The 26,863-nt window shown below is 37.2% G+C and overlaps 1 protein-coding gene across 2 annotated transcripts in view; it reads left to right on the top strand.

Annotated features, from left to right (window-relative positions):
* The first annotated feature begins 991 nt into the window (after positions 1–991).
* HS3ST5 (heparan sulfate-glucosamine 3-sulfotransferase 5) overlaps positions 992–26,863 on the top strand; it is a 161,074-nt gene continuing 135,202 nt past the window's right edge. For both annotated transcript variants that reach the window (XM_034990314.1, XM_034990313.1), the window contains exon 1: positions 992–1,182. The gene's annotated coding sequence lies outside the window, so the exon portion shown is untranslated. The remainder of the gene's footprint in view (positions 1,183–26,863) is intronic.

Below are 26,863 nucleotides of genomic sequence, written 5' to 3'. Positions count from 1 at the left end.
TCTCTCATGGTTTGTCTCCCTCTGTGATAAAGCAAATTTTTGCCTGGATTTACCCAGCATACTTCTTATAGCTTCTTACAGCTAATGGGCAAGAATGGAATCACATAACCATTCTTAGCCATAGGGGGATGGGGAAAGTGAACATTTGATTTGATTTTCACTTTATTTGTGGGATGTAGCAAGGAAGAAGAAAGTTGGGAATGGTTTCTGGGTGGCCAAATATTAAAGTCTTCTATGAAAAACTATTGTTTTATAGTGTACTCTATGCTTACATGTATATTATACTCTTGTCACTTTGTATTTGACTTTGTATTTATCTGTATATGTTGCTTTCTCTACTCTTTAGAATATTTGCATTGTCAATTACCAGTTTTAAAATCAGATGTTTTAATCTTTTTCCATTAGCCCCTACCAATGTCTGCTTAACTCATTCAGCAAAGTGCTAGAATTTTGGTTTCCCTGAGGAGGCAACACATATTGACTAGAAAGGATGTTATTTTTGTTTATGTCTAATTATCTTGGCAAGCATTACCCATGTGAAAGAAAATATAGCAAAAGTACCAGATGATTCCATTGGGATTTTGTAAAAGTATCACATTTTATCTTTTATGGGTTGTGATAGAGGCTCACGTAAGGATATATTTCCAAGAGAACTCATCAACCTTGACTTAGAAAGAGATTCAGCACCAAAATCTAGCATCTGCATATCAAAAATAAAATTAAGTAATACCACTTGATGCAGTGTTTAGAAGAAATAGTCACTTAAAGCCATATGAATTCAACCAGAATCCTCTGCAGGCAGCATCATCATGCAATTCTGCCTTCACAATGACATGAAATTTTAAATGACATCTGTGCTAAATCAGGGAGCAGCAAACCCAGGCCAAGTTTAAATTTAGTAACACTGCCTGTTTACTGAAAATAACCTTCTCCATAGCAGATTCTCTATGAATTTCAGGTGACCGACTACTTGTGTTTCTCTTCTGTTCAAAGATAATCAGGTACCCAGAGGCTCCAGCATTGGTGTCTTCCCTTCTCAATGGCTTTTCTGGTGTCCGCTCCAGGAGTCTCCTTGGCCAGCCTTGAAATACATGGAAATTAGAGAATCTACTGCATATATTCTTCTTGAAAATTTCTATCACACATGCTCAGAACTTTCTGAATAAGCATAAGGATTTGAAGGTAAGTGAATTTTGGAAGTAACTCACATTGCTGTGTACTCTTAATTACATCAGAAGTGAATATTTAATATATTTAACAAAATATATAAAAGCAAAAGCAGTTACTGAATGTGGGGAAAATAGCCATCTATGAACAGTTCACACCAAGAAGGGAAAATAAAATGCAAACTTTGAAAGTCGTTATATGTCATGTCAATGTAAATACAAGCAAGGTTCAGTGGTAAACTTGATAACTGATAATCAGTTTCACACAAAAAAATCATGATAATCACAGTGGTTCTCAAATTGTAATGTGGGTGAGCGTCACGTGGAGGGGGGTTAGGGTCTGTAAAATTCTGACTCCTGGGCATATTTCACAGAGAGTTAGATTCATTGCATCTCAGATGTGACCCAGCAACCTGCATTTTACTTACTTGCCCCCAAATGATCCTGATGAAGGTGGGTCTTGGTCCTTTGGGTAATGCTGAAGTTGGCTTTCAAAACAATATACTTCTAATTTTCAAACTTTATATTAAATGGGGTTTTATGTTGTTTGTTTCCTTCAGCTACAAGAATAAATAAGAAAGGCACACTTAGCACAGAGGTGCTAAATTAGTGCTCCTTTTTTGACACCCCCCCCCAAATTGAATTCTTAGTTCTCTTTGATACACCTTGATTTTCAAGTTTGGTATGATGGGCTAAATCCCAGGGGTCCCTATATTGCTTTCAGAGTGAGCATGCGCTCATCGCTGTCTTTAGCTTGCTCTCTGTTTTCTGTAATGTTCTAATTTATTCAGATGTTTATACTTACTGGATCAATTCCAAGAACTATCTAAGAAGACAGAAATAATGAGTTATTACCAGAGTCAGCTAAGCATTTCTTCATTTTTGAAGGTTTTTTTCTTTTTCTCTTCATTTGGAAAAGTCAGTGTTAAATTTTCAAAAAAACAGATCTATTTAACACATCATTAGCTACTCATTGTCCTTTGTGGGTAAAAACTTCTAAATCATGTGATATCTTTATAACAGGTAACAGGCACATTTATTGAATATCACTTTATTATATTTCTTTATCTCATTTAGCAATTTCATCTTTATTATGTGCAATTTTAAGTTTATGTAAAGTTTGCTTTTTTTGCTCCAGTGATAAAAGTGATTAGTAGAGGCATATTCAGAACTGAAATTGTGATGATTCCTTAAGTGTACAACATGATTTTATTTTGTAGTGAAGAGTGAGGTTTTTAAAATCCTCTGATTGAATTGTAGCCTTACAGACATTTTTTCTGTCAGTTTTTGTGTGCACATGTTCATATTGTAAAGTTTCTTGTCCATAAAATACCAAATGGCAAAAATAAACCCTTAATTTAAAAAAAAAAAAGTAGGGGCGCCTTGGTGGCTCAGTCGTTAAGCATCTGCCTTCGGCTCAGGTCATGATCCCGGGGTCCTGGGATCAAGCCTCACATCAGGCTCGCTGCTCAGTGGGAAGTCTGCTTCTCCCTCTCCCACTCCTCCTGCTTGTGTTCCCTCTCTCCCTCTGTCTCTCTCTGTCAAATAAATAAATAAAATCTTAAAAAAAAAAAAAAGTATATCCCCATGGCGGCAATTAGCAACACATATTAGTTATTAGTATTACACAAAGAAAATGAATATAGACATGCATAAAACAAGGCAGCACTTTTTTCAAGTAATCTATAGATTTACAGAATTAGATTAATGTAATAATGAATTTTCACATGCATTTGTTGTCAGTATTGTTCTCAATAGGCAAAGCTCTCACTGCCACATCTGACGATAAAATCCTAAAATTTGTAGTACCCAAACTGTAAAATCCTCAAATAGGTACCATACAAGTTTATGGTTCAAAGAAGTTCTCAAGTAATATTTAATAAAGCTTTTAGTGCAAGTCTTCTGTAATATTTTTATTTCAGAGAAACATAGAAACTACTCTTCTGCTTTTTCTTTTTCTTTTTTTTCTTTTCCTTTTTTCTTTGCAGAGGAGCAGGTAGAGAGAGAATGAAATAGTGTCCTCAAGTGAGTCACGTTCATTATCATCGGCATATTTATCTTAAGTTGTGACTCCCTAAAGAAAACTTACTATGTAATTTCAGGGAACCTGAGTGAGACAGCCTCCATACTCAGGAAGGAAAATATACAACAAAAGAATAAATTATAGAAACTTTATTAAAGCATAGCAGCATAAAGTTTTAGAGCAGAAATGGACCATTAAGATCTTCTAGTCTGGTCCCCTCATATATAATTGCATTTTTTCTCTTCTAAACTTGCTGTATTAATACAAAGAGCAGTCAACATCAGTCTGGCGAGGTGTGACTTTTTAACAAGACAAACTAAGCAAATGTTTTTCAATAATGATTTCTTGGGTAAGGAAGTTTAGAAGGAAATTTTTCATCCTAGATGAAGGTTGAAGAAGTGAAGAGAATACCTGAGTACTTATTAGTGTAATTGAACTTAAAATTGTTAATTATTTTCATTGTCAGTAGATAATCTTTCATGTCATTAATCTAAAAATGAAAACAGCCAATTTAGGTCTACGTCAGGTTTGGTCAGCTTTATATGGAAATCTGATATTGAAGGAGAAAAAGAGCTAAAGTCACATACAGCTTTAGAACAGTAGAGCCATCTGGGGCCATTTAGTAGGGGAGAAAGGAGACTTAGCTGGGTAATAATCTCTGGAGAGTGTTAGTGTTATTATGAAACAGTATAATAATGATATTTGTAAGATACCCGAAAAGATTAAAATGTGTTTATTATTCTCAATTTAAGAAGTTGCAAAGTCATTAAAATTTCTGTAGTAAAAGTATAATTATTGATGTGAACAAAATGCTCATAATATACTGTAAATGAAAACAACAAGTTACAAACCATGTTTTGATGTGGTCCCATTTATATTAAAAGAACGACAGATGCATAGGAAGAAAAGTGGAATGATATATAGCAAAATATTATTAATGGTTATGCTCAACTGATAAATTATGTTTGATTTTTATTGCTTGTCAGGGTATGTAAAACTTTCTCTAAATTATGTATTATTAATATAATTTGAAAATATTTTTCAAGGGTTGGGAAAATATTCAGTTATCTGGGAAATTTACTTTTATAGAACTATAAGGTAGTCCTGATAACGTTTGTTTAAAATAGCCATAATGATGTAATGTATGGTAATTAACATAACATAATAAAATAAAATAAAAAAATAAAAATAATAATTTATCCTATTAAAAAAAAAAAGAATAAAACACTAGTACAAGCTATGAAATGAATGAACTCTGAAAATCTAATGCTAAGTAAAAGTAGCCAGTCACAAATAAAATTTAAAAAAAAATAGCCGTAAAGCAAGGCTCTTGCATCTTGTAGTATTAAACTGATCTAAATATGAAGATAGTACTTCCAATTAGACAAAATGATTTTTAGATATAACTCTTCATTTGTGGATATTGCAATACACTAAAATTTTCAGTTTCTTCATTAAACACTGATAACTTCAAATTATGACAATTAATTCCTTAGAAATATCCTTTATTTCTTGTATCGGATAATTCCAATGTGCTTTCAAGAATTTTCCAACTATAGCAGTTTCCTCCATTTGGAGGATAATTTTATATGTTTGGTTACATTAGTGTTAATATGTCTTTGTTCTTTAAATCTCCAGTGTAACATACGGTTAGTCTCACCATTATTACTACCAGCTGCGGTTGGCCTATGATTTTGTTCATTCTGTCTGAATCCAAAGTAATTAGCTCTTTAGTTTAATGACAATATTTGTTAATGGGTTTTTAGGGCCAAATTCTGCTGTTAGAGAGTGGGCGGTGTATTGGAAGATAGAATCTGGCCCTTATGTTTTAAGCATAAGCTGTGTAATTTGATTTCAAAATGATGGTTTAGAGAGTCTGGGGTAGGAAAACTAAATCTACATTTATCTGAAGTTTCTCAGTTTCAAGAAATAGAAAATGAAAGTGACAATTTATGTAAATGAATATACCCACTGAAGATTCTCTAATACAGCTATCCTGCATGAATCGTTCCGTACGTAGTTGGAATGAGAAATGAGATGATAATTTTCAAGCAGACATTAGGTAGATTTTCTTATGTCATGGGGCATACATTGAATTCTTTAAGTGCAATGAAACACTTTTGATCATTGTATATTTTTCAGCTTTATTGAGATATAAATGACATATAACATTATGTATATTTAAGGTGTACAACGTGATGATGTGATACACATATATACTGCAAAATGATTGCTACAATAAGGTTAGTTTACATATCCGTCAGCTCACATAGGAGAGCAGAATTTAAATGTTCTCACCGCACACAAAAATTGATCATTGTACTTTTGGAGGACTCGGTGAAATGAAAAGAACCTTTGCCTGGCATTCTCGAGTTCAAGGTCAGGCTCAGCTTCCTGGTAACGGCATGACCTTAGAGAACTCACTTTACCTTTCCTTGGGCTTCAGTTTCTTCATCCTAAAATAAGACCTTTGCAGTAAATGATCCCAGTGGTCCCTTCCAGCTCTGAAAGGATTACTCTAACTTGCTTTATTTTTTTAAGAAGTTTCTTTTTTTTTTTTTTTTTAATTTTATTTATTTGGGAGAGAGTGAGAGAGAGCATGAGCAGAAGGGAGAGGGAGAAGCAGGCTCCCTACTGAGCCAGGAGCCCAATCTGGGGCTCGATCCCAGGACCCTGAGATCATGACCTGAGCTGAAGGCAGATGCTTAACCAACTGAGTCACCCAGGCACCCCTCTAACTTGCTTTAAAAGAGCACTATGGGTAGGGCACAAGGAGGTCAAGGAAGATGCAATTTGTTACTGAGTAACAAATCATTAAGTCTACTAAAAGCTTTTTGGAGACATTTTGGCCTTAAGAACTCTCCTTCAATGATTTTGTAGTTTTAGCCTAGATTGGGGGTTTATGTGGAAGGCTGTTATGTGGAAGGCTGTTATTTTGGAAGTTTTCAAGAAGACCGATTTTGGCAAAAGTTACAAAAAGAAACAAAACTCACTTGGTAACAGTTGAGATACCTAATAATGAAATAAGATGTCTTGGGAGGTCATGAATTCACTGTCATCATAGGAAAGAAAGTGGGTCCCAAGGGTTATATGACCAGCCAAACTGCCTTTCAAGGGATAAAAGCAAGAGGCAAGTATCTGAGCATAAAGGAACTCAGTCAGTGAGCCCTCCAGTGGGCCACTGTTGGAGGACAGAGTCCATCAAACCAAGAGGTGACTGCAAAAGAACTGATCCAATCTTAAGCATTGAACCTATTTAACCCTAAAACTAAATCTGAAATACATATGTAGATGAGTGTGACAGAGCATACAAGGATAACATCCTATAGAACTAAAGCAACCAACAAAAACTAGAAGGACACAACAGGAATAAACTGGTGCATATACTAAATTGGCTGATTGCATTATTCTCAATATCTAGGGATCAGTGGATATCCTTTAAACCTGACAAATCAAGTTATAGAAGTATTTAAGAGTAGAAAAAAAAAAAAAAGATGCTAAGAAAGTCATGCTGTTGTCCAACACTGGGTCACAAAGAATGGGGAGGAGAAAGAAGAAAAAAATTTCTCTGTACTCATAATAGGGAATGATAAATATTCTAAAGATATAGAAGATCAAGGTTATTACATGAAGTTACAAACTAAATATGTAGGTTATTATGTGAACGTACTAAGTTATAAATTAGAAGAAAATATGCACCCTATTAAATATGCTTAAGAAGCTATATATAAATAATTAAATAAGGCAAACAGACCATGTAATAATTTTCAAAACCTTTAACAGAAAACTTAAAATATTATGAAAAAAATCCCTGTCATATCCTTCATATTAATAAATAGAAATGCATTTATTTCTTTCAAAGAAATTATTTTCAATTAGATCATAGTGCAGAACCAAATTCTCAGTGTGCATACAAGGATGGGTGGGTCCAAAACAAAGTCATGCAAAAATTTGAAAATGAAAGGGTAGGCAAATGCAATCTAAAGAAATTAGGAGTTAGAATCTTAATATCAGAAAAGGTGAAATTTGTGTGTATGTGGGGAGGGGGGCCTGTCTGGCTCAGTTGGTGGAGCATGTGACTCCTGATCTTGGGGCTGTGGGTTCGAGCCCCACATTGGGTGTAGAGATTACTTAAAAATAAAATCTTTAAAAAAATTTTTTTTTAAATAAGCAAAGGTGAAATTTAGGGCCAAAAAGCATTAATTAAGATGAAAGAGGAACTTTGTAGTGAATGCTCATATAATGAAGGTATACAATCATAAATAAATAATAATTTTAAGGGCTGCCATAGGAGTTTGTTCAGCAAATAAACCTAACTTCTAAAAACATCCCAAGAAACAGCAATGGTCCACATTTTAGGTGCTGGACTAAGTCTAAGAAGTCATCTCTGTTATAAAGCAAAACACTTAATATTGAAATTTATTTTCAAGAGAAAATATTTCTATGCCAAAGACAAAACCACCTGTTAACCAAAAATTAAATACTTGACTAATGACAATATTTTTTTCATTATTAGCAAAAAAGGAATTCCAAGTTTCTTGTCTTTGGGAGACAAACAAACAAACAAACCATAGCTTCCACTCAGACTGTAAATGTGTACATTAAACTTATTTGATTTGAAGGAAAATGGACCGTTCAGCTTCCTCCCACCCCAACAAGTATTCTTAACAGCAGGATATAATTTCAGAGTTTTTGCCATCAAGAGCAAAAATTTTCATTTCATTTAGGAATGCAGCTTGTAATAGTTTCCCATCCTCCTCGCAGCAGGTTTCCTGCCCTCATTTTGCAGACTCAGCCCAGTAAGGCACAACTAGGTAACTTCAGTTCTAGGTTAACACATCCTCCAAGCATCGTCCCAGCAATTCAACTTAGTTATCATGCAAAGCCGCTTAGCCTCACAAGTGAAATGGAATATAGTTGAATAGCTTTTCTAATGTAATACCTATTTATAATAAATGCAAAGTGGTTTATGATGGCAAACTTTGTAGAGCATGAAAAATTATGAGGGGAAAAAAAGCTTATTTTTTCTGACCTAAAATTGTGAAGAAATGTCATGTATGCTAGCAGGTAACTCTCCCATTAAAATAAAAAGAGAAAAATATTCAAAAATAAAAATGTAATACATTGGCCTTTATATTACTTCAGCAAAAAGAGATTTAAATGAAAAGATTATATTTCAGAATACCATTTTATTCCTAGAGAGCAGAGTTTTTTTTCTAATTTACATAAATTTTCTCCAGTTTAATTTCTTTCTCTCCTATTAGACCTCAACCATGTGGGCCAAAATTTCCTTACTTTTGTTTGAGAAAGTAAAGATTGCTCAAATCTCCTCTTTTGTATGCTGATATTAGAATAACCACGTCTGTAATAAATGCAAGTTGAACTATGGAAACCACACATTACTGAGGTATAGATCTTCTCCTTTGAATAAGAAAATTCTAGATGGCAGTTTCATCAAGTCGGCTAAAATCAAATAGATGAGATGAGTGTCCTAGCCAATATTTTACGATCACAAACTGTTCTATCTCCATGCTCGTGCTCAGGTAATTCACTCTTTTCTTCTATTCATTGCTCTTCTTTCATGAGTAAGGTATATATGCACCAGGCCACAACGACTGCATTTTCATCGTGTCTGGTCAACACTGTCAACTTTAATGATTGATTTTTATAACAAGGGAAGCAAATGTCCGACCAAGCCCAGTATGAAATTTATAAACTATACTGGCTTAAAATGTATTTGTTTTGGGGCGCCTGGGTGGCTCAGATGGTTAAGCGTCTGCCTTCGGCTTGGGTCATGATCCCAGGGTCCTGGGATCGAGCCCCACATCTGGCTCCTGGCTCGGCGGGGAGCCTGCTTCTCCCTCTGCTTCTCCCCCTGCTCGTGCTCTCTCTCTTTCTCTGTATCTCTGTGTCTCGAATGAATAAATAAAATTTTTTTAAAAAAATGTATTTGTTTTTTATGCATAGTACAGTGATTCCAGCTGAGAATGAAGACCTGTAGCTGGGTACGTTATAGTCCAATGCCAACTTCATTTCTTCTTTCACTCAGCAATTCTTTGGTTAATGACTGCTAAGTGCCAGGCTATTCCAGGACTTGAGAGGCATTAGTGAACAAAAGTGGCATTTTGTGGGGGGACATGCAGACAATAAAAATGAATCATAACAAGTAAGTGAGTTGTGTAATGGTATATAGACTTTCTTTCAGGCCACAAAGGCCTGAAAGAAAGAAAACAGAAGGTAAGACAGGCAAGTGGGGGATGATAGGACAGGATGCAGGGCAGTGGGCTCACATCTGATACTTCTATATCAGGACCAGCTCTTCAGGCAGTTGTTTTCCTATGTTCAGAGTATGTGGATTGGACTTGGAGGGTGGAATCATTATTAAATGACTTTTCCAAATGTTCTTATTTTAATGACAAGCCTCCATACATTGACATTCACACTTGAGATCTTTACCTTAGAGTTTACCCAAACTAAAGCAGTCGACCTCATGTGTTTCCTAAGTGTTAGCTTGAGAGTTCTTTGCCTGGTTTTATTACAGGCGATCTAATTAACAAATGCTCTCCAAGTAATGCCGTGGAATTTCCAAAGGGGTGAAACAGTGAAGAATAAAAACTGGCATTAAATTAATTATTTTTGTCTTTTGTCCTGAGAGTTTATTATTTATGGAATAATTTTAAATTATGGTATCACTATACGTTACATAATCCTTGTCAGTGATGTTAAGTGATGCCACATTAGTTCAAAAGGATCCAAACATCAGGTAAAAAGATACTAACTTTAAGAATTAATCTGGATTTTGAAAGTATCTAGTTATGGACCCTTGAGATAAGATTCTTATTTGATTCTCAGAAAAATGAGGATTGAACTCTAAATTTGAGTACATATTTAATTGAAATAACCTATAGGGGTGCCTGGGTGGCTCAGTCAGTTAAGCATTTGCCTTCAGCTCACGTCATGATCCCAGGGTCCTGGGATCGAGTCCCGCATTGGGCTCGCTGCTAAGCAGGGAGCCTGCTTCTCTCTCTGCCTTCCCCCCCCCCCACCCCACCCCCGGCTTGTGCTCTCTTGCTCTTACTCACTCTCTCTCTCAAATAAATAAATAAATAAATAAATCTTAAAAATAAATAAATAAAAATTTAAAAAATTTAAAGAAATAACCTGTAGTCATTTTTAATTTATTTATATTGTGTTGCCACTTTAAGAAATTATTTTCATGTTGATCCTCATGTACTACCAATGCTATCCATGCTCTAGCATCACAGCCTGTTTCAGCTGGAAGTGATCCCAGAAATTGTATTCCAACTGCTTATATTTTGCAGGTGTGAAAACGGAGTCCCAAAGAGGGTACTTAATTTGTGCAAGCTAGATGGTATATGCAGGTCCAGGAAGCCAGTTAGTGGTAGAACTGGGATCAGAATCCCTTCTTTAAAATCCCAGTCGAGTATGTTTCCAGATACATCACTCTACCTGAGATTTTCCGGTACTTATTACTAAAATAATGTTTCCTTTAAAATAAGGAACATTGACCGACCATACCTTTGAATTCCACAAAGTTATCTTACCTGTGAGTGTGCCTGAGCTCCCAGAATGGCCTCCCTTATTTGGTAACCACTGTAGCACTACCAGAAGTGATGAAAAAAAAAAAATTGAATAACCTTTTGAGAGTTTTTTTTCTTTGAAAAATAAATGAAATTATTTATGAAGTCTTCAAATTACTTACCTATTCATCAGTATATAGAGCACAAATGAAATACAATTGTATTATTTTTCAATGAATTGTGGAAGGAGAAAGTTATAAATAGTAAAATGCTGAGTTTAGAAAACAGTGTAAGTAGCATCTGGGCCCTGGGTCCCTTGACATCCCTAGGAAATGATAGAGAGTCATGTGAGAACTCTCTGAACCCTCAGAAGGGAAAATTATGTAACTCATTGGAAAATAATTTCAGTAGATTTAATAGAGCAGGCAGGCAATATATTCAAAACACAACGAAAAAGCATAAAAAATTCTCTCTGCTAAGCCCAGGGAGTTTTCATATGCAAAAAAAAAAAAAAAAAGAAAGAAAGAAGGAAAGAAAGAAAAACTTAAACAATTAAAGCAGTATCAATTAATTTTCTAAGACAGCTTCTACTTTAATCATTATAATACATCTTAAAATGTTGTACGTTTGGTTCTTATAAATGGGTTCTAAATTTGCTTGAAATGAAAGATATAATTATGGCTTATATAATGACAAAATTGGGATTTCTCAAGGCACAGAATAGAGTTTTCATAGGTATTTCTAGGCATATCATTTATTAAACCAATATAATTTAAATCTTACGTAAATTAAAAAGTATGTGTAACATTAGGTACAAGGCTCTAAATGATTGATGATGATGATTATAGAAAACAGCTGTAAATACCCAGAGTCCAGCAGACTTAATGAGTACTTTGTGAACTTATCAAGGTTTTGATGGTTTTGTCTGATAGTGAATGAAGTTCACTGTACAATTTACCCAGTTTTTACTTGTTACTGTACACTTGTAAATCCTATAAGACTAAAAAGCTAAAAACTGGATCTTCTGTCTGTTCCGATATTCAAAACACAGTTCAATTAAAGTCTTCTCTAATAAGTAAAGTTAATTGAAAATTATGATTTAAAACTACATCTGGTTCTTATTCATGTGATAGCTAATTATTAGCATTCGAACATTAAGCATTTTAGACTAATTGTTTATTACTTTCAACAATAGCAGAAAAGGATGTTTAAGAAAATACAAAGCTAATATATTTCAGATTACCAATGAGGGAGAAAACTGTGAAAATCACTGATTTATGCTTATTTTTGATTGATTGAATTCATTTTGTCTGAAGCCCTTAGTAATGTCTTTGGAAATTTCTATCCCTTTTTTCCTCTCCCCCACTTCCATGAATATTTATGTGATTTAGAAGGCACCACATTTTTTGCATATTCTTTTCCCAAAGGAATGTTTTTTTTTTTCCATTTTTAATGACTTCATAGATGAATTGTTCTCTGATAACCAAGGGAATTAGTGGACCTTCGATGTAAACCTAGGTGATCAGAGTGTCTTAGTTTGCCTCTTGAGCTGAATGAAATTGAATATACCTTGCCTTTCATTGTCTTTGCACACATTATGTAAATTGGTAAAAATAAAGTAATGTGATTCAAAGTATGGTTTGACAGACAATATCATGAAATATAATATCCAAATACTTACAAGCTAGAAATAGTGCCTCGAGGCACCACATTTATTGTGAATGAGCATTTGCATTTACACATTTTTGTCTAGAGTTCAGACTTGCATAATAAATCACTTACTGTGGAAAGTAGAATTGTTTTCAAAAGGTTAACAAAGAAATACCAAATGCAGTTTCCTCCCGCAAAGAGCTTTCAATCTATTTGGGGAAGTAAAGCACAGAGGCATAAGAAGGAAGTCAGATTACACAGAATTAGTAATAAATAGGAATTCTACATCGACTGACATGGCCATTATAAATTCTCTTTCTGTATTTTATGTGTAAATAGTTCAGTGCATACAAAAGCTTATGCCAAAAGTTGTATTCATGTGTATTTCCTAGTAGTTTGAACTCAACCCAGGAAAGTTAGGTGATTGATTCTTAACAGGGATCAAATAATGCCATCTCATGCTAGGCCTAATCAAAAAATCGCATTTCCCGTTTCTTTAGGGTGGTCTGTGTGAATTCCAGTTCACTTCCAGCTCATTAGGAGATGGCATCATTCTTTCAAAACTTCATACCTACTGAAAGGCTCAGTACCCTTTCAACCAAGCTTTCCTCCTTTCCAAAAGAATCAAAATTTTCAACACTGAGGTTTTGAGTATTATTTATTTTCTGAAGAAAATTATTCAAACCAATATATATTTGAGTAAATGTCAAGGACATTTGTCATTGAAACTAAAACTGCTTACTTATTCAGGTAACAAAATGAAAATACTCTTTCTGATTTTATTTTGCACCTTGGCATTGAAAACCATCTCATTTTAATGGGGGGGGGGTCCCATTTTCTCCTGGTGAATGGTAGAGTCACCCATGAATGGATTCCCTGATAACATACAGTCTGTTATAGAATAGCAATGAAGAATGTGTGAACTCTGGAATCAGATTACAGAATTTAAATCCCCAGTTCTGCTACTCACTATCTGTGTGACCTTGGACACCATCAACTTGCTAAGTCTCAATTTCCTCATATGTAAAATGCAGATGATAACGTTGCCAACATCAGAGGACAATTGGGGCTAAAGGAGATGAGTCATGGAAAGTACTGTGTAAGGCTCAATCACTATAAACTACTCACGTTTCTCCTATTCCACACAGCTTCTTTGCTTTCTCAAAAATGAAATCTTGTCATGCAAGACTTTGAACCCTGACCACTCCTTCATTTTCATTGTTTCCATAAACTTGGAAATGAAGAAACTATAAATATATAACTTTATATCATTATACAACTGTATACATATTATGTGCATATATATAAGCATCTAGGAATTGTGAAAAGATGCAAGTAAGATTGTTTAATAGAATATTTTTGCTCTCAGGATAGTGGTTGCTTTAAATCTGCAGCTTTGGAGCAGAATTTAAATGGCAACTCAATGACTTTGTCATCATAACCACATAAAAGGTCTGGCAAGCTGCGTAAATCCGTGCATACGGGCAAATCCGTGCATATGGGCATGGTTGGCAAGCCCTTTGAGTTGAAATTGAACCCACCCAACAAGTTGTTTCATCAAAACAGTGCCTGGAAATGTTTGCATTGTGTTGCATGGCGGTTGGCTTCCCAGCTAAACCCGTCAGTGAGTGGGGAATGTGCGCAGTCCGAAGAGTGTGGGGCAGGGGACGCTGTCCCTCCAGACTGCTGAGCAGATGGAGTGAGTCGTGCGTAACTGACACTTGACAGCTGTCCATCAGCTTTTAATCATGAGAAAAGCTTCGTGAAGTGTCCTCAGCACCAGAAAACCAAAAGAGAAACGCAGCTGCCGGAAGTACCATAGCTTTCCTCCCACCCACCACTGCTGCTGGGAATCTCTCTCCAGCTAGAAACCAGCAACCTTTGGAATCCAGGCAAGAGCTCTTCGGGCACACTGCACTTTCTTTTCTTCTTTTCTTCACTTTCCTTTCCTTTCCTTCCCTTTCTTTCTTTTTCTTTCTTCTTCTTTTTTTAAATGGAGGATGATTCTTTTCTCTGTTCCTGGACCCTCCTGAAGATTTTCTGGGTCTGACTAAAGAGTTCCTCAATAACCATTTTGGCTGAGTAGACTAGCCTGCCTGCACACATTAGCCCGTTCTCTAGCTCCCTGTTTGTAGATAATGAGACAAAGGATATGAGATGAGAGGATAGACCTGTGTCTACTGTCGTGTAGATATGCTGAGGAGTGCAATCTTCCTTTTAGCAAAGATTAAATATATCAGTGGAATGCCTCCTGATCGACATCAGTGAAGGTTTGTTTACAATTTGGGGCCCACAGAGTGTGAAAAAAAAAAAAAATTGACAGTCGGCATCGTAACCAAAGGTGCATGCGTTTATAAGATGCTGGTTTTATTTGTGCCTCGTTGCACTGGGCTTTGCCAGACCTTGTGAAGAGACCACGGCAAGTTAACAAGTCGCATGGCTGCATGCATGATTTGATTTACTCCAGGGTCTAGCCAGTGCGTTCAGCTTTATTTGTTAACCTAGCAGAACATTATTTATTAATGAGTTCTTCATGCTTTATTAAGCCTAATGTCAAAACACCTCTGTGGGACCCTACTAGGCATGTTTTCCCTTTGTGGTAAAACCTTCCAAAGAAAATGAAAAATTCTGCAGCAGTGCTCCAGTTAAAACCCAACAGATATCAGTTCAATTTCTCTTGAACCTGTCAGATGCTATTTCTGGATCTTTGTGAAAGATCTGAAGTCTTTCACAGGTAGAACTGAAATTAAGGAATGTCCTATTTTAGATGTCAGTAATTAGAGTCCCTTCAAAACAAAGCAAAGCTCCTGTGGCCCCAGGAGATGAGTGGACTCTTTGGCAGGCCGAAGCTAACAAGTTCAGCAGGAGGGGGGTGGAGCACAAATCCAGTCTCTACAATAGTAGTGAGAAAGTGTGGGTTTAGGCAGATACCATAATAATTTGAGATTAGTAACAACGTGAAATAACTAGGCACATCTGAGTCATAAGGGGAATGGGCACAATTCTGAAATATGCTAGGACTTTGCAGTAGGAGCTGGTGGGAAAGGAGAAGAAGCCGCCATGATCAAGGAGGGCAACCAGGGGGTACAATAGCATAAAAAAAGGCACAGACCTGTCAGCTGAGCATTGTCCTGGTTTCCTGGAGGAGTGGTCACAATAGAGCCAGATGGGTTATAACATAGGAAATCCAGGCAACTGGAGATACCAAAGAATAGATGAGTTCTGGTATCATGGAATAGGGCCTCAGGGACATACCATTAGTGACTTGCAGGGAGAACCAGAAAAGGAGCCAGCTGGTTCTTTTTCTGGTTCACCCTACAAGTGACTAATGCAAGAAGATTGGAGTTCTCTGTCCTGAATCTCTTAACAGAAAGCTACAGGACAGAAACCCAGGTGTTAAGAGAGGTGGGGAATAATTACTTTATCTCAGTGATCTGTGCACAGTGCAAAGGACAAATGAGGTCTATTTTTAGTGACATCTGACAACAGTTGTGCTAGATGCTGAGACTGAGGCTGCATCTGCGCTTCCTACCAGCCATCAGGTATCCCTGTGCCATGATAAGTTCCAGTGATTTGTGCTCTTGGCACCTGGAGAAAATGGGCTCAGATACAGTATCTGCAAAGAGAGTTTTGTGTCTTAAAATTTTGCAGTCTTGCCCTCTAACTTTTGTAATGACTTAAAGTTACCATAGCACACAGCTCACTATTTCGTTACATAGATTTTGTTACTATTCTTTCTAATCCTTTCTGACATGTAGTTTAGTAATTATTGAGTTCTCATCATGTGCTCCTGGGAATAAAAACATCTCTCAGGATCAAATCCTTTCAGGAAATTTATGGCAGAGTGAGGAAACACACGTGTACAAATGTGATGATTTTATATGGTAAAAGTTGTCAAGGTCCTGAAGGGTAAGGACAGGCTGAGGAATTGTCACAGTTTTGGAGGAAGCTAAGGAGGTATGACAACTCCATGCAATGTGGGATCCTGAATTGGATCCTGGACCAGAAAAAGTACATTACTGGAAAAACTGGTGATTTCCAAATTAACTCTAGGGTTTAATCATAAGTATTGTAGCAGTGTTAATTCCTTCATTTTGCCAATTTGGTTATGTGAGAGATTCAGATTCAGAGAATCTGATTAAAAGATATACTGGAAACTTGCTGCAACTTTTCTATAAGCCTAAATTCATTTCAAATTAAAAGTTTAAGAATTGATGCATCCTTTAGGGAAGGTGCAGATGAATACATTCAAATGTTCTGAAAAGGAAAAAAATTACTTCCAGTTGATAAGATAAAAGTTCATAAAGGGGCACCTGGACATCCAAGGATAAGATAAGGACATTTTCAGGGAGAGAAAAATGGGGTGGTGGGTCAAGACATGAAAATAGGAAAAGAGAAGACTCTTCTGGGAAAAAGAAAAAAAAAAAAACACCATTATAAATAAAATGAAGAGCATTATAGCCCATGAGGAAGGCTTGGGATTTAGTTACAGGCAAAGAAAGAGGCAGGAAGGTACATAGAACAGGGAAGAAGCTTAGCAAGCAACTTGACGGGCTTGAGTTCACCACATGTGAACTGAGGCTGTGAGTGGGGGACAGAGATGAATTGCGAGGTCATCAAGGTAAAACTGTGAAAGATTTTGAATGCCAGGCTGCGGATTTGGCCTGCCTCTCCTAGGCCACAAGGTAGCCCTGTGCGTGTTTCAGCTCATGCCCCAGGAGACTGTAAGTACTTTACAACTAGAAGCGTATCTTCTCTGGAAATACCTGGAGACAAGCACATAGAAGAAATAGCCCAGATTGGAACGTTATGAAGGAAAGGGAGGACGCTGCTGAGAAGGCCTGCACCTGCAGGCCGGAAGACAAATGCCTGGAAGAAGAGCTGGAAGGACAGAACAACTCTACAGACTTACTGTGGTGGGCAAGTGAAGGGAGTTAAAAACTCAAGGCAATATATTTAGAGTTAATGGCTGTTGCTTAAATGTTCAGAGAGAGAGAAAATCGAGAGTTCTTTGATGGAATTGCAAAAGTAAACATGTCTAAGTTAATTCGAAGACCCTTGCAATGTTGAATAATATTGGAAATTACGTGTGAAAAAGTGTTTGATCCAATTAATGTACATGTTACTAGGAAAACATAAACCACCCCTGCCACTTTTGTTTTTCCCACCAGGACTTAGAGCCTATGAAGTTGGTGTCGTGATTTTAGGGTTCAAGAGGAGGAGTGATAGATTAGAGGGGTGCCCATTGCTCTGGCAGAGTCAGTGAGAAAAGAGCATAAACACATCAACATCACTATGTACCCCTGCCCATCCTAACCCAATGCCAGGAGAGCTCCCCACAGGGAAGACCCAGCAGAAGTTTGGAATATCCACTGTGACCATGACAATGATTTTGCAGAAGACCAGGCCTGCTCTCCTTGGAAGCAGCTCTGTGACTCCTGGAGGGGAGACTCCTACTAATTCGATGTCTAACTCCTGTTAAGCCCCAGGTAAGCAAACAGCTTACCTGTTTACGAGCAGAACCTCCCTTGACACAGATAGGGTTTGATCTGGGATCAGTGAGAGGCAGTTATAGACCATACCCACAGCCAGGCCTGAAATACTGAATTCCAGTTGCTAGTTCTCACATAAAATCACTCCAGAGTGTGACAATATGTCTTTCTAACATATTTCCCTTAAGGTTGAAAAATAATGCGGGGGACACAGCCTGTGCACATGTCACGTGAGGCTATCTTTTTCTCCCATTCATTATGTCTTAGATATTAGCAATCACCTTATATGATCTTCCAACAATTTCAAAGCCTCTGAGCACTCCCAAGTCTGTTTTGGATTCAGTTTGATTCTTCTAGCTTAGTCTGTTACGCTAAGTATTTTCTGTACCACTACAGCGTCATAAATGGAAATAACTTTTTGGTCCTTCTGTGTACTCCAGAAATGAAAGCTAGTTTTTAACATATTTCCTCCTGACGTATATAAAGTTAAACACTTGTCTTGGTAAATGAAGTCTTTATTTTCATGGAATGTGGCATAATATTAAGAAATAGGCTCATCTAAAAAGCTTCTAAAGTTAATAGAAAGGAAGCTTACTTAGATAGGGATCATATAAAATGTTTGTATAATTTATCTCTTTTTTTTAAGATTTTATTTATTTATTTATTAGTCAGAGAGAGAATGGCAGGCAGAGGGAGAAGCAGGCTCCCTGCTGAGCAAGGAGCCCGACGTGGGACTCGATGCCAGGACCCTGAGATCATGACCTGAGCTGAAGGCAGACGCTTAACGGACTGAGCCACCCAGGCGTCCCTGTGTAATTTATCTTTAATTTTACAATGGTGAAAGTGCTTCTAGAATGGGTCTTAGGAACCAGTGGCATCCTGGAAATCAAATTTGCAGATGGCATGAAAAACTGAGGAATAACTCATACCATGGAAGTTAGCATCAAGACTGAGAGAGATCTGTATTGGCTATGACACTGGGGCAAATCTGGGGAAATGAAATGAGAATAAGTGAAAAGTTCCATCTTCCAGTCAAAAGAAAAAAAAAAGTGCATTGGGAGGAACTTGAAACATACTTGAAAGATTCTAGCATTCATTTAATTATTAAAAGTGTGAATTAGAGCGATGATGTAATTGCCCCGAAAAGCTCATATGACCTTAGATTCGATTTGTAATTAGAGTATTTCCAGAGCAAAGCGGATGACAGCCTGTCACCCTCTAGGTTGCGCATATCTACAGCCATACCTACAGCATGATGCTTTGAGAGGCGTACTCTAACTGGACCAGAGACAGCGTGCATTCAGAGCAGGGCACCTAGGACTGTGAAAGGCCAAGGAGCACCCTGAAGGGGCATGAGAACGTTTAGCTGGGAGGAAACGAGATATAGTGGAGGGCTGAAAACGGTCTTCAGTATTTGCAGGCTGCATGGAGAATGAGGAGTAGAGGCATAGGACAGAACAAGGGGAAAAGGGTAGAAGACACAAGTATGTACATCTTGTCTCAATTTAGGTGCAAATTTTATAATAATTACAGTTGAGATGCTCGCAAGTAACAAGCTGTCCCTAAGTTGGCAGAAGCTGATCCTAGCTCACGACGAGTGCTGAGGGAGCTCTACCTAAATGTAGCTGGCCTGTGTGATTGTGGCGCCTGGTCTCTCTGAAGGGCCACAATTCTTGGTACCTCCGAAACCAAGATCTGAATTACATAGAAATGTCCCAAGCCTTAACGGAGTATGGTTCATCTTCTTAGGGTCCATTTGCCTTCTGGGAATGTGATGAAACATCAGTTTCACTTCTACAGTAAGCCATTTAGTGCAGCGCCTCACGAGCCACTTCTTGTCATATAGTTGGTATTCGCCTTGCCACTGCTTTAGCTGGGGAGGTGCTGCTGGTAGTTTTCTCGTCCGTCGTATTCTCAGCAACAAGAGCAGCTGCTGCGATGGCTAAAATAAGCTAAAATCCCTTAAGACATGAATTGTGATCGCAGATTTTTTTATGCATTTTGTTGTTGTTCATTTCATTGAAAGTTCAAGACTACAACAGGCTTTGGCTTTCAAATTAGGCAATGAAAATGTGGGACATACCTAGAGGGGCACACAGAGGAATGGGGCTATGGAATCACTTCTGCCCACATGGAACTTTTGTTTCCTAATTTCAATTTGTAATTACTACTCGTAATGAATATTTTATCTAAGCGTTTTAGCAACCTTTCCGTTTTATTCCATCTGGTCTCTTCACAATATCATCTTGACATTTTCGGCAAAGATGATGTATCAACTTTGCCACCTAGGTCTTTGACAGAAAAATCAGAGACCATGAATCAGAGGCATGATGTCAAAATTCTGTGAGAATGATTGGTCCCTTGGATTTTAAAGATAGGTCAAAAATCTCTTCATGCTATTCCTTGAGAATTACCTTGAAAGGAGGAAAAACCTTGAACCTCATGCCACTGCTCACCAACACACACAGTCACTCACCTTTGTTCCTACTTTCTCTTCTCCCCCTGCTCCCCTTTCTTTCGCTTTTTCTCTCCTGATGCCCCATCAGTCAGTGTTCGAAGTTATATTCTTCAATGGATATTTCTAACCAACTTAAATTCAAACTTGCATGCCAGTTCCCAGCATAGAGGATTTCAAAATAAAAACTGGAACAGGAAAGAGTTCTTTTCCTCTTCTGCATGAGCAGCTTTCTTTTCATTACAGTGAGTACCCAGAATTTGAGTCCCAAATTGTGGATTTCAGGACCACTTAGTGAGTTGGTGAAAAGAAAGACAATACACAGTAGAAAGGCTGAGAGTATACAAGGAGAGAAAATGTAGGAAGAGGAAACAAAAAAGGAGAAAATTGGGTCAGAAGAATAAAAACACTTGAAAATTATACACGGGGAACATGTTTTTAAAAAGAAAGTTATGAAAGAGAAGATAGACAAGGTTTTTTTCCTTCTGTAATCAAAAAGGAACTAGGGATGCATATTTTTTAAAGATTTAAAATACATAATAATTCTCAAAGCAAAACAGTGCCCAAATTTAGCATATGTTCAAAAAAAACTTGGTTGAATTGAATTGAATCAACTGCAGAGAATGTATGGTTTCACCAAAAATATGGAATGAAGGAAAGAACATTATACACATTTCACTTTGGCAATAATGAAGTGATTCTGAAAATCTGTACAGCCCACATAACCCCCTGCCCACAATTCTAACATACTGTAAATGGGCTAATTGATGTGCTCTCTTTTGGGTTTTAACCCTATCCTCCCTGTTTGTCCTTAGCTAAAAGCATTGTATTCATTGCCCAGGAATATTTATTGAACTTAGGATAGCTCTGTAACCACCATATATGAGAATTGAACATATATCCCAAGGTAATCGCCAATCTTTAAAAACTAATAAAATTAATGGTATCTTTTTGCATCATGCTTTGCAGTTTACAGAGCACTTTGCATAAAATCTTTCTTTTTTTTAAGATTTTATTTATTTAATAGAGGGAGAGAGACACAGCGAGAGAGGGAACACAAGCAGGGGGAGTGGGAGAGGGAGAAGCAGGCTTCCCGCCGAGTAGGGAGCCCGATGTGGGGCTCGATCCCAGGACCCTGGGATCACGACCTGAGCCAAAGGCAGACGCTTAACGACTGAGCCACCCAGGCGCCCCGTATAAAATCTTATAAAGTAGTTGAAACAGGCATTATTATTCCCTTCTCAAAATTGAAAAAGCTAAAGCTAGAGAAGCTAAAAAAACACAAAAAATAAAACAAAACTTACCCGGAGTCACTGAATTAGTAAAGGAGGCCAGACTGTTTATTTCCTACAGTGCAAAGCTAAGAAATATGTCTGTAGCTTGTCTTAGAATGTGGACTGGTCAGATTCCCAGTCACTAGGCAATGGGAGGATGGGTTCTCTTGGTAGGACACAGGTTAGCCCCTGTACTGATACTTTCTCTGGTTCTTACAAGCAGTATGATTCTCAGTGCCATCACCAGGCCCCACCAAGAAGCATCTGGCCTGGGTCTTTTTGACAATCACAAAGATTGAATGATGCCATTGGCATTTAGTCTTGAGGAGCAAGGGCTAATAATTGTCTGGGAAAGTAACCAGCACCCACAATGAGAAGATCTTCAACCCTAACTATGGTCAATGCCCTTGTTGAAAAGCACTTTTCGGTTTAATCACTAATAGTTATTAATATTTTTTAAAACTTGGCACTCCTAACCTCAAGTTGATGATAAGCAGAATTTATCAATTGACCAAGAACCTGACCCCTGGGCAGCACTCAGAAGCTTCCTGCAAATGCATGTACAACATTGGGGTTTCCCCAGTTTTCAGAAAGAACATGGTATCAGTGCCTTGACAGTACAGTTTTGAGGTGGTCAGATTTTCAGTTGCTGTAATTTCTTGTTATACAAAGTCACCATTATCTCTTTTGTTCATTATGAGCTATTTGGTTAACTCTGAAGTGTTTAGTGATCCCTACTTCTATGAATAGTATGTTTGGCCTATAACTTACAATAACTATAAAGACATGTTATATGTTGCAGTTCAAAGATGGGTCATTCCTACAGCCTCTTGCTAGAGTAGATATTTGTATAAAATCCCCTTCAGAAGTAGCACTGGGTGTTATACGCAAACAATGAATCATGGAACGCTACATCAAAAACTAATGATGTAATGTACGGTGATTAACATAGCATAATAAAATAAAATTTAAAAAGAAATTTAAAAATACAAAATAAATAAAAATTAAAAAATTAAAAAAGGAAGTTACATAGTCTGGCATAGTACAGCATAGCATATATCATATAGAAAGGTAAACTATGTAGTAATACTATACTATATTGCTAATCTAATTTACTATCATATACTTATGCCATTATAGAATAGTACAATATAGTATAGTCATAGTATCATATAATATGGTTTGGTGGAGGATTGTTATCACCAAGAGTTTGGAAACAGGTGACCTAGGTGAATGATGGGGACTTTTTTTTTCCTACCAAAAGGACTGCCTTCCAGAGCTGGTTTAAAAAAAAAAAAAAAAAAGGAGCCACTGAATTATAGTACAGCATAACCTGAGCAGATCTCAGGATCCCGGACTTCTTACTCAGAATGGTTGGCAGAAAGCAGGGGGAGTGAGTTATCTTCACTATTACTGTCCTTAGGGGAGCCCAACTAGGCTCCTCTAAAGCAGCTCTTTGTGCTTGTGTTTTTCTAATGAAGTGTTTTGAGACCCTGTAGCAGAGATAATATTACTTTTGTTTTAATATCAACTGGTACCTTTTGTCTACAAGGCAAAGTGTTTCATCCATAATATTTATCCCCTTGTCTCTGGTTTTGTTGTTGAAAACTACCTGAGTAGGTTTTTTTTTTTTCCCCCAGCACTTTTTATTAAGAAAATATTAGGAAGGAAGCAATAATACTAAATCACAGAATTATAAAAGGGAAGCTTGTACAGCTAAACTTTAAGATACTCTGAGGGACTCAAAAAAATAAGCCACCAATGCTGGGTAAGAAAAATGTATGACAGTGGAAGTATGCAATGTGATTTACTTGGCTGGCTACTGTGTAGGAGAATAAATTCTATAATCTTGCCAAAACCTGAGAGAAGTGTGAATTGAATAGCAGTAAATAACCTTATTGTAAAGAGTTGAATGTGATATATTCTCCAGCCTTTATGCGGGAAAATTTCCCATTGATTAGAGCATCAGACCCAAAGTGCACTGAAGACAAGATAATTTTTAATATACTTCACAATGTCACTTCTGCTCTGATGCCACAGCCTCTCAAACTTTATGAGTTGGGAGACAGATGGAACTATGTATGCAACTCTAAAACTTTCAGCCTCTTTCAGGATTAAATACATTTTATAGCTAATTTTTTTTTCTATATCTTTCCATTAACATTCTTGTGCTGTTCAGAAGTCAGTCTTATATGTTTATTAATGTTATGTGTTTAATAACATCTTAATTATTTTTATTTGACCAATGTTTTAAAGTTGCAAGCACTTTTGTACATTATCTTATTTAACCCTTACACTATTGCCATGTGTTTAAAGAGGGTATTATTTTTCATTCAGACTTAGAGTGGTTATGTGACTTGCCTAATCATATGTAGTGAGTAGGTAGCCAATCTGGGGCTCAATATCAGGGTTTCTGCATCTCAATATTTAGTTAATAAGAATTTTGTCATATGAATTATTACAATTTATATGATAGTTCATTTCTGCTGAAATGTCTAGTTCTATCATATATTTATTACTGAGCCATATTGTAGACTAACTTGGAACTTGCTTGCTTCATTCAGGCAGTTGCTCCTTTATTAAAAATTTTTGAGTGTCTGCTTTGTGTACTGGGGGTAGAAGGGTGGGGAAGAAAAACAGATATAAGAAATTGCCTTCAAAGAGTACGCAGTCCACAGGGAAAGCAGATAAACATATATACTCACTACAATACCAAAACTATTTGTAATACAATAAAAAATATATTTAGTCTTTGTTCCCCCTCCATCATCTGGAACAAAGCTCTTAAAACTGTTGGAGTTTTCTGGGTGATAGGAGCATCTCATTGTCTGCTAATAATGACTCATGGAGGAACAGGGGGCTAGAAAAACCAACCACATGATTCGATGGTTAGAATTTTCAGCCCCACCCTCCCAATGTCCAGGGAAGGGAGAGGGGCTGGAGACTGAGTTCAGTTACCAATGGCCAGTGATTTAACTGATGATCCCTATGTATGAAGTTTCTCTCTTTTTTTTTTAAGATTTTATTTATTTATTTGATAGAGAGATAGAGAGCACAAGTAGGCAGAGGGAGAGGGAGAAGCAGGCTCTCCGCCGAGCAGGGAGCCGGACATGGGGCTCGATCCCAGGACCCCAGGATCATGACCTGAGCCGAAGGCAGACGCTTAACCAACTGAGCCACCCAGGCGCCCCTCTATGTATGAAATTTCAATTAAAAATTGAAACAAAGCTAAGAGAGCTTCTGGGTTGGTGAACACAGTGATATATTAGGAGGGTAGTATAACTGGAGCGAGCATGGAAGATCTGCACCCCCTCATCACCCTCCCATATCGTGCCTTATGCATGTCTTCCATTTGGTTGTTCCTAAATTGTGTCCTTTTTATAATAAATTAGTAATCATAAGTCTCCCTGAGTTCTTTGAGTCAATGTAGTGAATACTGAACCTGGGGTGGGGGGGGACCTTGAATTTGAAACCAAGTCAGACAGAAATGTGGGCAGCTTGGGGACCCAGGACCAGAGACTAGCATCTGTAGTGAAGGCAGTCTTGTGGTACTAAGTCCTTAACTTGGGAGGGGGTTGGGGGGCAGTGCTAACTCTGGGTACTTAATACCAAAATTGAATTGAATTGTAGGACACCTAGTTAGTGTCAGACAATTGGAGAATTAATGACTATTTGCAAAAACCAAACACCAGTGCTCACCGTATCCTCTATAAAATGCCCACTGTGGCTCAGGCATTTCAGAGTGTCTGTGGCCAGTACAGTGCTCTCTAAATCACTTTGCATTTTTGTTTCCATCATTGGTGCTGTGTACTTATCAATAACTGCTAGTGTTTGCCCCAAACCATTTGTGCTAATAGTATTCTGTGGTTATATATTTTAATTGAATATTTAGTAATCTTAGTAATATTTAGTAAATGTGAAATTCATTTTTATTTTTTTTTTTTAGATTTTATTTATTTATTTGAGAGAGAGAGTGAGAGAGAGAAAGAGCACAAGAGGGGGGAGCAGGAGAGGGAGAAGCAGACTCCCTGCCGAGCAGGGAGCCCGATGCGGGACTCGATCCCGGGACTCCAGGATCATGACCTGAGCCGAAGGCAGTCGCTTAACCAACTGAGCCACCCAGGCGCCCCAATGTGAAATTCAAAAGTAGTTTCTATGAGGGGCTCTTGGGTGGCTCAGTCGGTTAAGTATCTGACTCTTGATTTTGGCTCAGGTCATGATCTCAGGGTCATGAGATTGAGCCCCGCTTCAGGCTCTGCGCTCAGTGCGGAGTCTGCTTATCCCTCTCCCTCTACTCCTCCCCCCACTTGCTCTTTCTCTCTCTCTCTTTCTCTCAAATAAATAAATAAATAAATAAATAAATTCTTTTTTAAAAAAAGTATTTTCTATGAAAACAGTTGAACTCTTTAGAAAGACTCACTAAAGGTAAGTTGCAGAAAATTCTATTGAAGTGGGCATGGACAAAACAACTCTAAAAGACTGAAGAAAAAATCTAAAAAATTAAAAATCAAGTGTAACATTCCCAGAGTATAAAATTACTCAAGAAATTACTCCAGAACGTACTTAAAGAATCACGTTTAAAAAGCTAATTGTGTAAATATGAGGTTAGAGTAGTAAAACTAAATTTAAAAAATTAATCAGAAGTCTCCACTCAGAATTCCTCACAAGTGTCTTCAAGGTTTTACTTTAAAGAACTGAAATGAATTTGTAGATAAAATCTGGGCTGTGACTTAGCAAGGAAGAAAATAAGGAGCATCAATCACCAGACCCACATTCAGAAGGCAGGCCTTTACTCTCCTTCAAAAGATGATTTATGTATTTTAAGTTAAAATGAAATGTATAAAGTGTGCATTAATTGTCAAATTCCCACGTTAGCTATTTTTTCCAATTAATCAGCCCACCATCAGTTTTGATTATAAAATGAGAGAATTGAGCATACCTCAACTTCATAACTCAAGTCTTCCTTCTGTTTTTGGTTAAGAAATTGAAGTTATCACCTGTGAGCCTAGAAGATAATATCAAAATTTAAATTATTTGCAACACTACTTTGTCAGTAGGGATTTATGACCCCAGTTTTCAATTAGGAAGAGTTACTAAGCTCCTAGTCAGTAGATTACTCTCAGATTGACTTTGAAAGAAAAACATAACCCTCAAGTTTTTTCCTTCCCTTCTCCTCCCTAAAATAATTTATAAAATAGTAGAGCTGTCAGAATCCACCAAAGTCAGCTTCATTGCCCAGCCTCCAGGCCAGCTTCTCCTCAT

The sequence above is a fragment of the Mirounga leonina genome, unplaced genomic scaffold, assembly GCF_011800145.1.
Source record: "Mirounga leonina isolate KUSES-001 unplaced genomic scaffold, KU_Mleo_1.0 Mir_53, whole genome shotgun sequence".
Classification (NCBI taxonomy): Eukaryota; Metazoa; Chordata; class Mammalia; order Carnivora; family Phocidae; genus Mirounga; species Mirounga leonina.
Note: the sequence above shows the minus strand (reverse complement) of the source record. Positions and strands in the feature narration are given on the sequence as shown.